We start from the raw sequence: 9336 nt of genomic DNA, 5'->3' as shown, positions 1-9336 counted from the left end.
AAAGGTTTAATTTAACCTGCAGGTAAACAATATGAAGACTTAATAACTGCTTTGGGAGGATCTGATTTCCTACTCCTAATTAATTTTGTCCTCACAAGGTAGCTATTTCACACTTATTCTAGGTCTACATTGACACATATAACACAATTCAGGTCTCATGTCTGATCTCATGCACTGTTCAGCCTCGTGATTAAAAAAAAAAAAAAAAACAAACAAAAATAAACCACCACTGACAAATTGTCTGAAATTTCACAGTAGAAAATTATGGCAGAAGATCTGTCTTTTAATCAATTGATCTAATCCAAGGAAGATTCAGCTGCAGTAAAAACAAATATTCAGACCTTAGTTTCAGCAATCTTATAGTTGAAGTAGAAAACTTTTGATAGTGATTATTCTCTGGAATAAAGATACATACGAAGTCTGGTGATAAACATTTTAGAGATATTAATCTGGAAGAAGTTTAATACATTTAATTAAATTTTGTACTTTTTTGCAGGATAGTAAGCATAGTGGGAAAAGCTCAGTATAACATCAAAGGATTAATAAAAAAAAGCCCCACATGTGACCATATTGATCTAAAAATGCCCCAACTATTGTGAAGTTTAGTTTTTCATGAAATTTTAAAAATCTGGATCAAAACAGATGTATYCTCTGTAGTCACTAATGCTGGCAATTACATCTTGTTGCTTATGAATGCATCTTGCACAGTTTGCAATTACTGTTCAAACCAGAGAATTATCCAGGGAGTTCCTATTACGTGTGGAAAGCTCAGCAATCCTGTTTTCTAAAACAGTAGCTGAATGAGCTTTTATGTGCTCCACTTCTGTAAAATTATATCTAAATCACATTTTATTTTGGTTCCCTTTTCAATACCTCTTCTTGTTCCATTTCTTTTGGTATAAGTGACCAGAATATACTCTTCTAGGGCAGAAAATAAGGCTAGTATTTCAGTAGGGATGAGAACAAGCCTGCTAATCAGACCTGTTAATTATTATTTCCCATTTCATCACAGACTCAGATATTGATCCAAACACTTACAGCAAGTTCAGAGCYTCCTCAGGGTTTAGGGGGAAGTTTGCTTACCTTTATGTTTTATTATAATGGTGATTTTCACTCCATTCTCTTCTATACTGTAAAGTAACAGAAGGTAATATACTACTTGACAACTTTTATCTCCTCATTTTTCACCAATTCATCTTCAATTCTTATGGCACCTAGACATGGTAGATACAGCTACAATTCCTACWGGATGCAGGGGACCCCTTTCCATCTATCTATTCTCTGACTGAATACATGTGAGTTTACTGCTTAAATGCACGTGTTTAGCAGCCAGATATATCAGAAAAAGTGAACCCTTTCTTCTTCAGTTCCAGTAAGTCTTCAATTTCTAGACTTTCCTGTAAGGCAAAAGTAATAGAGTCAATTATGATATTAAACAATGTATCTTAAAATGTGTCTTGAAGAGACTAAACAATGGTTTTTCTTCCTCTGATACAGGAAATTTCAGACCCAAAGAGAGAACATTGGAAATTTCTTATGTCCATATTTTTTTTTATCTTTGTCCCTTATATTTCTTGTTTATACTCTTTTTGCTAGTGCTGCTAAACACTAATTAAAAAAAAAAACCCAAAAACAAAAAAAACCTGAGACAGCTGTAGAATTGATGGTTCATTGACATCCTTGAAGGCTTTCATTTTATGGACACCACTCATCAGTTTCTATTTAGATCCTGTCTGCCTGGCACCAACATTGTTCACAACGTTGTATTATTCCCATCTTTTATTCAGGTGTTTTTTTTGTTTTTAAATAAAGGTACCCTCTGTTTGCTTTTGTGAACTGTTGCTGATTTCCACATCTCTAYATACCTACAAAGAGTTTGGAACTGATTACATGCAAAATATAATTGAGCTGTAAGTCATTTCAGTTGAGACTGATTATGTTTATACAAGAGAAGGAAAGAAAATATTTCAATAACGGTCACATATTTTATCGAAAAAAAAAGCTGCCTTTTATGTTTGACAAACTCACATCTTGCTATTTTTACACAGTTCTACGTTCTGAATTGGCCATTAAGTATAAATTATTTTTATTATAACATACACTCCTTTTTATAATAAACTTTTAAACAYTTTATTGTGTTACCTATGGAGAACCTGTACCTTTTGGATACCAGCAATAATTTCTCTCATGACAAGTAATAATTTTAATAAAAGACAATGGGAAATATTGATACTCCAAGAATGCCTAATAGTACACATTGATTGATGGGTAGAAGAATTTGTTACACACAACTGACTAATTCAGTCCCTTCTCTGAAAAGTTCCTATTGTTTTTCTCACAGCAGTCCAAAGTGATTGTTGTTGTATGAACAGCAAATAACTGCACAAGCAGACACAGATAGAACAAAAGAAGGCAACTCAACTACACCACATCCTTTGATTCTCACACAATCAAACACCAAWGTAACTTTTCCATGACTAACACTCTATGGGTACCCTTTAACCTCTGTCACTTAGCCTTTGGAGGCCCCACAGGACAAATTTCACTACCCAACACTTCATACAGGGTTGATAAACTTAATAGCACTTGAGTGATATGAAAGATAACAGAATTCTCTTCAAGCATCCACTGTGGGATTGTGTGATAAGCATTAAAACAACGAGATGAGCTGGGAGCAGAGGGATTTGTTGTTTCCACACAATTAAGTTTCTAAGAGGTCTTCTCAAACTGCAARCTTATAATACAAATTCCATCAGATTTCATGCCTCTCCCTCTTGGAGACTTCAGGATACAGGTTCCCTTATTTGGAATAGCTTTTAAMAGATAGCAGTGGTCCTCGTACTCTACTCATTTGTGGAATAGGTTAGAAAATGCTGATATGATTTATTGCTTTTAAAGTTTATCCAAATCAGTCCTAGGAAAAAAAAAAGGCTACCTGTCGCCTTATAAACAAAATGTCTGTCCTGCTGCCTTACTGATGCATTAGGATGGTAAGTGGTGTCATCAATTATATATCACTTAAAATTTCTTTTGAATCTGGTTTTGAGTTGAGAGTGAGGTACTTTGCAAGATAGTGTAAAGGAAGGGGATTGATTATACTGTGGTCATTAAAAAACCGCAAAAGGTACAGATTTTAACTTCAAAGGTTTCAGCTCGAGGCCCTTTATGAGATTCACATTCTATATTCTCAAAAAATCATAAACATGTATACAAATATATTAACTATGAACCGTTTACCTCAGTAGCTTCAGACAACCTATTTTTCTTAAAACATAGATAAAAACATCATGAATTGAACTCCCAGAATTTCTTCAACTCCTGTCTGATGGTGCTAACTTCTCACCAGCAACTATTTGAAATTTGAATAACCAAGTTAACATTTCTTCCATTATTCAGGACTCTTTTCATGTCTCATACCATCTAACATATCCTAGTTATACATCCTATTAACTTGATATTTGTAGGTAGGTGAACAACTTTTGAAGAGATGTCTATCTTGAGCAGTAATCACATTTTATTCATATATCTTCACTCTTTTATCAAAGACCCATGTAACACTTGTTAGGATTAATCTAAATTCCTCAAAACTGTGAAGGCAAAAGCCACTATGGATCTCTAATTGGACCTGCTGCATTACTTGGGCCAAACATTTTCACAGTGATTTCAGGAAAATGACAATTTGTAATTTTATAGGTGATTTAAGGTATAATTTAAATATTTACTGTGACTTTTTATTGCTAAAAACCACAAAGCATTCTTCTGGGTATTGAAAAACCAAAGCATTTAATAATTAATCATTGCTATGAATAGTACATGGGATTTTCAAATATTCAGCTAAGTTATGAATACATAACTTAAATGGTTGAAAGAAGCTTGGTCAATGAATCCTGACAATTATTCCTGTGCTCCTCCAATATTAATTTGTGAATAAGAAAATATCAAATGTCACCTAAAAAAGGAAACATATGAGTTGTTTCCATTGATATGAAAACAGTTTTTCTTTCCTAATTGCAATGCTCCCAGAACATATTCCACCATATATGAAGAACTTGTTTTGTCTGGAAATTAAGTAAGTTAGTGAGTCTATTTCTCACTAGTGCATGATTTAGCTGCAGGTTAAATCACACAGCTATCTCTGCTGACATGTTAGTTAAATAAGACCTAATGAATAAAGTCAAAACATCTTAGGCAGCCATTCAGCTTATCCTAAAGCTGACACCTACAGTATGTCAGCAGAAAAAGTATTTTAGGCTGCGCTGATGATATTGGCTTTGTCTTTGTTAACTGCAGTGTCAGGTCTGTCACCTCTCTCACATGTAGGCACCTAATCTCAGTGTTCTCCACAAAATTCAACCTGTGTGAATGCAGCCCTCCTTGTTTTAGTGTAGTACCTCTTATGACTGCAATAGAAAACATTAAAAAACTGTAATGTTGTTAGGAATTTTCTTGTTATGAAGCCTAGGAACCAAAGATCACTAAGACTATACAGTAATCAATACAAGTAATGAGGAGATAGGAAAGCATTCACTAATGTGAATTTCCCTAAGAGATACACCTGTCCCTGAATGCAAAAGAGGCCACCATAGTCATGGAGAAAGACATTATTAAAACAATATTTTTCCATAGTCTGAGACTATCAGGACAATATACAAAAAGCAGATACTTCTTACTGTATAGATACTCTTAAATCAGTCTTAAGTTTCTTTTCTGCAGCATGTAAAAGACATTTTGAGTTCCAAATGTGCAGTATCAGTCATTTTTAAAAAGTCCACAATCCGTGCAAGTTTTATGTGCATTTAGGCCAAGATGCATTACTTTACTTTTAAAAGTAATAAATCTAGAACAGCTATAAAATAAACCCAAGGCAAGCTCATTTAACACCCTGGGTATTCCTTAAAAATTAGGAAAAAATAATGCTCCAATAAAATACAGTGTTTCAATTTTAAATTTATAAGTCAATTTTCCAAAACATCTTATTGCTCAAATATTTTACATAGATCCATTCAGTTTATGAATTTTTAATAGTCAAGTGAAATGGATAAGCATCTTTGTGCTTATATAGCTACTGACCCCAAAATAATAAAGTGTCAAGCATATAAAACAGCTGAGTAAAAGCTGTATATCCCAGTCTTCCTAAACTGTTTTTGAAGTCATGCTTGAGTTTAGAAACACAGCAACAAGAATGTCAGAACTGCATGCTTCACATTTTAATAATTTTAGATGTTATTGAAATGCTATTTGAGCCTTTTTTAGGGTTTAGCCACAAACATCACCACACAGAAAAATAATGGRAACAAAGTACTATTGTCAATTCAGGCATCACAGTGTGTCTTTTGCATTTATATTGGTAGACCTTCAATACTTGTCACATTATGGGAGTAAGTCCCCATTACATCGCATTACTGGACTTGAGGGAGAGAAGAAAAGTTTTAAAATCTAATTCTGAATTACAAATAAAATAATTTGTTTATATTTTGGATATTTAGAGAACATCTTAAAAGAAATAATGTCTAAACAATCTCAGTTAAAACTATTTCTGAYCTGAAATTTCAAGTTAAATTAAAACTAGGCTGAACCATAGTGCTTAAAATTACTTAGTATCAATGAAATGTGTAGGAGCTTTTTTAACTACCATATACTTCACTTCCCTGCGTTTTAAGCTTTTCTTGTAGCCACTTCGGGAGAGCCCCGCAGAACTTGACTTGAGTGGTGTAACTTCTGAGCTTTTTTGGTTCAGTGATCTCCATACAGACAGTAAGTGACAGACAATYGTGATATCTACCTATAGGGAAAGGAATTACGTCCATGTAATTTGTAGGATGAAATTCTTTATATACCTAAGATCCATAAAGTAAGCTTTTCTGAAGAACCTGGAGTTCTTTTGCAGGCATCTGAATTCCTAATACAAAAGTTTCTGATAATTTCCATCAACTACATGAGAGGTTATGCAAATCTCTGCTGGTGATCTTGCACTAATGGGGAAGGCAAAGAAAGGGTCAAGACATGGTAGCCTAAGATGAACAGAGAAAAATGCTGCTAGCCTGGTTCACTGGTTCACTGTCACTAAAATAAATATGTGAACAGGAACTGAAAAATAGTGTCATGTAAGTTTTGTATATCTATATTCACCCCATATAGCAAAAAAATCTAGACTTCGGATATTTACTGCTTCCTGCTATTCAGACAGAACAGGGGGTGTTGTTTGGTGTTTTGTTGTTTGGGGTTTTTGGGGCTTTTTGTTTGGTTGGGGAGTTTTTTGGGTGCTTTTTTGTTCTGATTTTCATTCTCCCRGAAATTGCATGTAAAATAATTAAATTTCCTGCAGGATTTTTTAAAATGAATTTATTAATTAGAACTAGTAACCACAAAATAATATTTTTTGATAGTTTTTTCTTACAAATTCAAGTTTGAATTAATGGTATTTTATATTATACATGACTCTGTAACTAGTTAAAGAGAAAAATAATTAAATAAATAAATAAATAAAAAGAAAACAAAAACAAAAAAACCCCAGAAAAACCACCAAAAAAACCCCAGAAAAAACTCCACAGCCTTATGTGCATGTGTAAAATGGTGCCCTGTTCAGACTGAAGAGAATAATCAGCTGCTCCCTGCAATGGTAAGAAAAGCCTTGACAGCTGTGAACCAATTATGGCCTCTGAAACCTTCACTGAGACCTAATCAAGAAAAGTGTTTGTTACCCTGTCCCAGACATGGCAAAGTAAACAAGATGACTGAATGCCCTGGAGGCAAGCAGGAAGTTTCTAAGGCATTAAACCTCAGAACTGTCTTTGGGTATGTTTGTATTCCTCTCAGAAGAGGTAGAATTTTCTGAAATAATAAATTAAGTACATTCCCCAAAGATATCTCCTTAAGAAATAATTTTGACATAAATTTTTCAGCTCCCTATCTTTCTGTTACTGAACCTTTAATTCTTTTCTCCATGGAAAACTTCCATCATGCCCCACTTTACCCACGTGAGCCCACCCCACCCCTTCCAAATTCCTAAGTGAAACCATACCCAGAGCCAGAAATATTCATAGCACTTGTCTAGAATACTTAAAATTATGGAGGAAAAGGGTCTCATTGATCAAACCTGACTAGTTCACTGCTGCAAATGTTTGCAGCGAGCTTCATTTAAAACTTGGATTAAGCAGCTGCTGCATTGGCTCCAAATATTCTGTCCAAGAGGAGTGAGATCAGGGAGTGTGTGAGAGCATGGGAAGCTACAAAGAGCTGGGAGCTTTGAATTCAATATATGTGAAGAATGAAAGTGCTCTAAATTGTGGTGCAGGGGTTATTTTCTGTTGATAAAACATGGAAACATGAAAAATTCTAAGTGACTAATTCACACTACTGAGCCCAGGTCCCTGATTGAAAGCTCATGTGAGATTCAGTTCACAAGAAACCTTTGTACTTTTTTCTCTCTGTGGACATGGCATGTGTGTTAGATTTTTACCCAATTCAAATTTATCACTTCGGGGCAGTAAATAAAGTGTATCTTAGCCAATAGGRTTAAATAATTCTTGGCACAATTAAGCAAAGCACAGTTGGAATGAGAGAAGAAAAACAAATTTCACTAATAAATATAGCAATAAACTGAAATTATCAAAGATACCAAATTCTTAGTGAAAAATTGGTGTAGTTTTTAAAAAGAAGATTACACCATTTTGTGATTCAAGGTGAAAGCAGAAGTCTATGTGATTGTGGTAGTTGTCTTTCACATTTTCAAAAGGAATGTTCATCGYTGTCTCGCTCCCCCTTCTAAGTTTCAAGGTCAGTCAAATTCAAAAATTAAAAAGAAAACTATAGACAGGACAGTTGAGTCTGATCAGATTTTGATATGGAACCACAAATCATACCCAGATTCATTCCAGTCTGGACCTGGCTTTCATTCAAAGATTACAAAAGCCTCAGTAATTCTCTTGATGAATCTGGGCTCTGGGCAGGAGATTTAATAATAAAACTCTAGGCCAAATTGTGGTTGTTCCTGAATTTGTAACAGAAGGGCTACAAATTCTAGAAATCAAGTACCTCAAATATCTTACAGTATTTCTCAGTTGTCCTTGGAAATTGTTTATCCTGCTTGCTGTTGACAATTACTAGTTCTTAGAAGTTCATTCAATAGGCAGATGTTTGTTCTCCCTATTCAACATATTCAACATTAAATACCTCTAGAAACACAACCAAATCATAACCTATAGCTGGAAGAAGTCTTATATTCCAGCAGAATAGGGTGTTATTTGGATGGAACAATGGATATTCAGGAAGAAGAAAACAATTCTCCTCTGCTTACCTGTCTCCATAACAAAGAAGTGTTTGTGGAAGGATGAAGGAAAGAGAAGATATAGACTAGCTGGTAAGAATGAGGATACATGTAGTTAATATAACTTATTAATGGCATAAAATGGGCACAAATTATTTTCTAAGACAAGAGCAAGGAGGAAGAGATTTTTCCTAATATTAAGACTATTGAGATGTGAATTTATATGGCATTTTCTCTTGGCAGTAATTTCTGCCAAAAGTAAATTAGTGCTTTGAATATTACTAAGACTCTGATTCAGCACTCAGACAAAAGAAGAATGTGAGAAGAGACAAGTGTTATTGTRAGTAAAGTGTAAGTGATCCATCTGCCCTTTCTAAGTTCCACTTTGTTCTCTTTATGATCTTAGGAGAATTATAACTTTGAAAGTTAAATAAATAAATCCAAACCTTCTGTGACTGGAGTATCCTGCTCTAGAGAAGTGAGTGATCAGTAAATTTACAACTTCATATTTACTTCTTTCCATGGAGATCTCTTCATTAATATAGGATTCATTCCATTAATTTGAGTAATATGAAGGAATCTAGTCTAAACTAGTCATCTAGGCTTGCTCTCTTTAGTCAAGGAATAAATACTATCAGAAATTAWTTTATCTGACTGTGAACTTACAACAGAAAAAAAATCTCCTGTTGRCAATGCCATTGGCTCTGAAATTGAAGCAATTTGAAATTGGTGACCAATTTTAATATTAATAGTTGTAGCAGCAGCAATAGACTTAGTATGGAAATAATCACAATAGCKGTCATAATAGCAACAGAAATAGGGGGTTAAAGTGATTGCAGTACTCACAGTAATAGCACTGGCAGTAATTTTACAGCAAAAGTATCCTAATAATAGCAGTAGTTTTCACTGTTTCATAAAGTTGAATTTTCAGGGGTTTGGCATAGTTCTTAAAGGTAGATATCACCAAATCTCACTTTACAAGCAGCAATTGTAACAATCAAACAGAATATTAATTTCACAATCTGTTGAAGAAGTTTTTTTCAGAGGAACACAAAGTTTTATATAAGAGA

The sequence above is a fragment of the Malurus melanocephalus genome, unplaced genomic scaffold (genome assembly GCF_030028575.1).
Source record: "Malurus melanocephalus ecotype Western Australia unplaced genomic scaffold, MMel_1.1 scaffold_0, whole genome shotgun sequence".
NCBI classification, from domain to species: Eukaryota; Metazoa; Chordata; class Aves; order Passeriformes; family Maluridae; genus Malurus; species Malurus melanocephalus.
The sequence above is the reverse complement of the archived record's forward strand: the minus strand, read 5'-3'. Positions refer to the sequence as shown.